Here is a 6,009-nt window from a genome sequence, read left to right on the forward strand (position 1 = left end):
CTAAAATAATTCATTATATTCTTGCTCTTTCAGTCAAGTGTACATTTAGAGAATAGCACATAAAACTGCCAAAGCATTTTATAAGCAGCTGTTTTCTTCCTTAGTGTGTGTGCATGTGTGTGTGATGTATACAAAGAGAGAGATAACTGTTGTATTTTCTTTTAAATAGTTTTTAAAATTGACCCTTTTCCTGAGACAAATTGCCAGAATAGTTTGTATTTAGAGATGGTACCTCTAAGAGTAAGGTTGCTGAGCAACTGACTTGAAAACTTTAAAAATTCAAATTTTAATTCCACTACTCAAAAGAATTGCCATGTTTTAAAAAAGAGAATTGGTGCCATAAGTTAGTTGTCTATGTTTGAAAATGAAGAAGACATGCAACGTCATGGCCTGGTCACTTACCCGCAGCCCTGAGTTGTAGGCACATCATATGTGAGAATGAGGAGGCTTTTCTTTCATTTAAAATCCCTCCCCAAAACTTGGCTCTAATTGCAGTCATGACAATCATGTACATTTGGATTTATGTGCACGAGTCTCTTACCCTGAGAGAGGACAGGTGCTACAGGTGGAGGGGACCCGTCTGGGTCACGTTCACATTTTGAACATGCTGGTTTTCAGTCACTGCACACTCATCTCCCAGCGCAGGTCATGGGCAGCAGATGCAAAAGCTGCCCGTGGTCCTATTTGGAGGTGCATGAAATGAGCAGAAGACAGAACAGCTTGATCTGACTAGAAGGGCAGCTTCTCCCTACCAAGACTTGAAGGATTGCCTTTCATCTGTTAGGGTAAAAGGTAGAATGAACCAAGGAAGGGCAGGAGGGGGCTGGGGTTAGGGTAGAAGGAAGGGGCCACGGAGAAGGGAGATCCATCCCATAGGAGGAAGGCAGTGCGGCAGGGAGGTTTGAAGGTATCAGCTTTTATGGCTGACATACATGCAGCCATGTCAATTGCTCCTTTTTCCTTTTCCATCTTATTAAATGTCTTCCAATGTTAGCACAAAGAAAAGCTATTTGCAGTGTTGCCAGCCTTTCCAGAGCCCGTCCCCATTATCTCCCCAGGCCCATGCCTTTACTCCTTGGAGTTTCAACTCACGACCTTCAGGATCTGACTTTATTCACCATCTCTGGGGTGAACGTACCTTCTGTCTCCACCCAGAGGTCTCTATCAAAGAGGAGATTGCATGCCATGGATAAAGTCAAAGTAGAGGTGACTGTCCTTAGGAAGAGTAATGTGCAAATTCATAAACTGGGATTCTGTTTACATTTTGTACTCCAGGGGTTCTTAGTTTAAATCGTTCTGAACAAATTAAGATGCAATGGCATTTCAACTGTTATGATTAAATTTACAAATCATTTATTTTCTATCACGGGGACAGATAGAGCTCCAAATGCAAACATAACTGCTCAAGTGTTAACACTTATAATGAAAACATAAGAATTACCACCAACTACCCTGGGGGCTAGAAGCAGAAATGTGAACCGGAAAACAAATCATGAACTTTCCTTTTTTTTTTTTTGAGATGGAGTCTCGCTCTGTTGCCCAGGCTGGAGTGCAATGGTGTGATCTCAGCTCACTGCAACCACTGCCTCCCGGGTTCAAGCAATTCTCCTGCCTCAGCCTCCTGAGTAGCTGGGACTACAGGCGTGCACCACCACGCCTGGGTAATTTTTTGTATTTTTAGTAGAGACAGGGTTTCACTGTATTAGCCAGGATGCTCTCGATCTCCTGACCTCGTGATCTGCCTGCCTCGGCCTCCCACCGAAGTGCTGGGATTACAGGCATGAGCCACTGTGCCCGGCCAACAAATCATGAACTTTCTAACTGCAGTTCCTTGTAGCTTGTTAACACATCCACTTACTTATTGTCAGAGTACGTGGAGATTTTCCACAACCCTCGGGGATAAGGCTGAACAGAAGAGGCAAAAACGTGAAAACATTTCGATAGCTCCTTTACTTTGAAATAAAATTCACTGTAAAAGTTGCTTGTATTTTTCCAAAACGGAGTCAACCTTTAATATTTAAGATTATGTATACAAATACATATTTTTATATAATTAATATATAGTCATATGACATATACTATATCTTTATATTAATATCCATGCATATAATATATATTTCCTTCCTAATTTTCTCTAAGCAGTTTTACAAGACTGACTTCTATTTGCCTCTTTATTGTTACTACGTGGTTTGATAATCCGTTTTGTGTCATTGTGATTCTGTCACGTTTTGGGGACTTATTTTTGTTTCTCTGGGTGGTCACTAGTTTTTTTAAAGCATTCGTGGAAGAGTGTGAATCTTTTACAAGCTAGGAAGCCATGGCAAGCCTTGGGTCATACTGCCCCCGCGAGGCCACATTGGCAAACCAGCAAGGGTGTTCAGCTTCCAGACTTGGCCATGGAGAAGACACACGAGGAGGCTTCTCACATTCAGCTGTTTAATGTTTGTCTCTGCCGGCACCATCCCAGTTGTGAAAAAGAGGTATTTCCACAGCGGCTCAGGGTAGGTAGTGCACAGCTCACATTCATCATTTCTGAAAACCGAGAGGAGTCTCCATTCGGGGTACAGGTTGATGCCTGTCGTGGAATGAACGTTCCAACACCCAGACCAATCTCTGCAGTGTGCTGCTCTCATGAGCTTGCAACAAGATCAGAAAATGTTTTGTGACTAAGCATTTTTCATAATGCATAAAATGCTTCAAGCTCCTCCCTTCTCTCTATAATCCTGTATATCTGATGATTGTGGGTACCAAGTGTTTGAAATAATCAAATGTGATTTGATGTTGGTAAATTTCTTTATCATTCGCACTCTCCTTTCTCTATTATTGTTATTGTAACTGAACCGCAGATTAGTCACTCATTGCTTGCAGAATCCAATTAACAAGAGCGAGGTCAGATATAAAGAAAATGATTTATTCCAAACCTCCTTCAGGGAAGAGGTGCAGGCTCCTGCCTCTAAATACACTGCTTTGCCAGGCGTGGTGGCTCACACCTGTAATCCCAGCATTTTGGGAGACCGAGGAGGGCAGATCACTTAAGGTCAGGAGATCAAGACCAGCCTGGCCAATATAGTGAAACCCCTGTCTCTACTAAAAATACAAAAAATTAGCCAGACGTGGTGGCGGGTGCCTGTAATCCCAGCTACTCGGGAGGCTGAGGCAGGAGACTCGCTTGAACCTGGGAGGTGGAAGTTGCAGTGAGCTGACATCTCGCCACTGCACTCCAGCCTGGGTGACAGAGTATAAATAAATAAATAAATAAACAAATAGTAAATGCACTGCTTTGCTTTTGGAGCAGAAAGCAGGCACTTTGAAAAGGCAGGGGAGGAAGTGAGCAAGGGCAGGGGGTCTGCACACTGGCATGGTGCCTGATCTATCCAGGCAGTTGAATTGGCACTTTCATAAGCAGAAATAAGTTGAAAAAGTGGCCTAAAACTCTCTAGGTGGGAGTGGATAGTGGGCATGCCTTCAACCTGCCTTTCTGGAGGGTGAGTTCCATGGCAACCCCCTGAAGGGTGAGAGTTCCATGGAGATCATGCTTTGGTCTATAAATCAGCCGTTAATTCTCTAGAAAGTTCTGTCTTGGAGCATATAGTTAGATGAACTTGCCCTGTAAAGAATGTCTGGTGAAGGGGAAGTAAAAGGTGAGATTTGCATTTCTAAAGGGCTAATAGAAAGTGGGGTACAAGAGGAAAGGAAAAAAGAGAAAATAATTTAAAAAATAATTGTAACTTATTCCCTTTTACTTAGAAAAAAAGGGAATACTCAGTTACATTATCACCTCGTTTACATCAAACCCTCTTATGGAATCCTATGGTTTGAAAACAAAAAGGTTGTTGAGGACCAGTGAGCCCAACCCCTTTGCTTTATAAATGAAGGGCATTGCCTGCCCCAAGCCCCAGAGACTCTGATGTCGTGGGTCTGGAGTGGGCTCCAAGAGCGGCATGTTTTGATGGTGCTTCCCAGTGGCACACCAGTGATGAGCCTTTGAATAGGGGAAGTAGGAGCACTTGTGACTCCCTTCACGATCAGCACCTGTGTGCTAATAAATTCACAAAAGCCAACATATTGGAGTCACTCGGGGAGTTTTACAAATAGTGACGTTAAATCCAACCTCAAATAGTTCTGATTCGATCTGTCTGCATTGCTGCCCTGTGGTTCCCCACTGTAGAAGCTCCCCAGGTGATTCTAAGTGTAGCCAAGTCTGAGAAATACTGCCTAAAGCCTGTTGGACTGACAGCAAGGGCGATTGTCTGAGCAAGATTTGCCTGGCCTGGGGTGGCATGTGCACCAGGAAGAGTCTCAACTTTCATAACAGAACATTCCCCAAGCTGGTTTTTTTAAAGCATGTGAATCTAGACTTCATTGGCAATACCAAAGATCTGTATTTGAGGCTCCAAGTATTTCACTTTCATTTTTGGTTTTGGGTTATGTTTCCACCCTTCCTTTCCAAGTGAAAAGTAAACAGAAATGGGATGTCTGGCGCCCATGCTGAGCTTGGCGACTTCAAATTCAATAGAGAAGAAGTCTCTTGTATAGAAAAGGGCCTGTCTGAGATGTTTCTCAAATAAATATAGATATTGCTTATGTGGCTAAAGGATTCTTCTCCCCCCATTTCCTTATCCCTGCAGTGAGCCATCCTTCTTAACTCTTTCCATGAAAGCATTATTCCTGAAGAACTGGGAACTCATGCCAGCCCTGATCAGGCAATGATAATTCTGCAGAGAATTAAAATTTAGATTTAAATTGTCAACTCTTATACATCCTGGCATATGGTTTAAACACATGTACACACACACAAACACCTCCTGCTATCTACTGAAGAGCAGATATCTGATAACTTCATCTTTTTGGTTTTGAGTCAAGACAATTCCTCCTTTTGAAACAGCATACCGCTGAATATAATAAAATGTAATTAAGATTAAAAATAAAAAACTAATGGGAGAATTTCAATATTGTCTATGTTCACTTTAAAATTCCTCTACTTAGGTTTACTGCCATTACCAAAGACTATTCAAAAATCCTTTTTAGGAGAATCCTAATGGTTTCCTGACATATAATCAAATAAGGACTCTGTTGATTGGCTAACTCAATCTTCCTGTGCCAAAAAGCAGAGCCCAGCAGAGAAGAGGGCAGGGACTTGAAAGTCAGACTGACTCGAGTTCCAGCCTTGGGGCTGTGGGAGCTTGGGCAAGTGACTTAACGTCTCTGGCTCTCAGGATCTAAAAGGATTTCCAGTAGTAATTTGGGGTGTTACTGATACAGGAGCTAAAAAGAAATTATTTAGGTGGTTAGTGAGGGTCAGAGAGTCCTCGGTAAGATTTGCCTTTTAACAAAAAGCAGCCCCAAAATCAATTGTTTGCTAACAAAGATTGGGCTGCAGACATAGATAAGCAAGCTGGAAGCTTGCACGGGTGAATGCCGGCAGCTGTGCCAATAGGAAAATGCTCTCTGGGGGCCAGGCATGTTCAACATGGATTCTCCATCTTCCCTTTTCTTTGTCAACCACGTGTACAGTAAAGGAACAGGCAACATGGCACGGGCCAGGTAGAGAACCCTTCTGCATAATAAAAGATTAGGGTGAGATGGCCAGCTTCTTCCCGTGCTATGCAAATGGCATACCTGGTCCAACCAGTCTTTTGGGCCCTGCGTAAATAAGACACCGCCTCCTCAAGTTAGTCTATAAAACCTCATGCATTTTACCGTGAAACTGGGAGATCCACTCGGAACCCCCTCCTGCACGAGAGACCTTTTCTCTTTTGCCTATTACACTTCCGCTCTTAAACTCACTGCTCATGTGTTAGCATCCTTGATTTCCTTGGCATGAGGCAACGAACCTTGTGTATTACCCCATACAAATGATGCTGCTTCATTACTAATAGCAACCTGACAGGGTTGTGTTGGAGTATAAATTATCTAGACCAGGGAGATCCAATAGAATTTTTTTGTAATGACGGGAATGCTTTGTATCTGCATCATCCAAAATGGTAGCCACCAGGCCGGGGTGAAATG

The sequence above is a fragment of the Pan troglodytes genome, chromosome 2 (assembly GCF_028858775.2).
Source record: "Pan troglodytes isolate AG18354 chromosome 2, NHGRI_mPanTro3-v2.0_pri, whole genome shotgun sequence".
Classification (NCBI taxonomy): Eukaryota; Metazoa; Chordata; class Mammalia; order Primates; family Hominidae; genus Pan; species Pan troglodytes.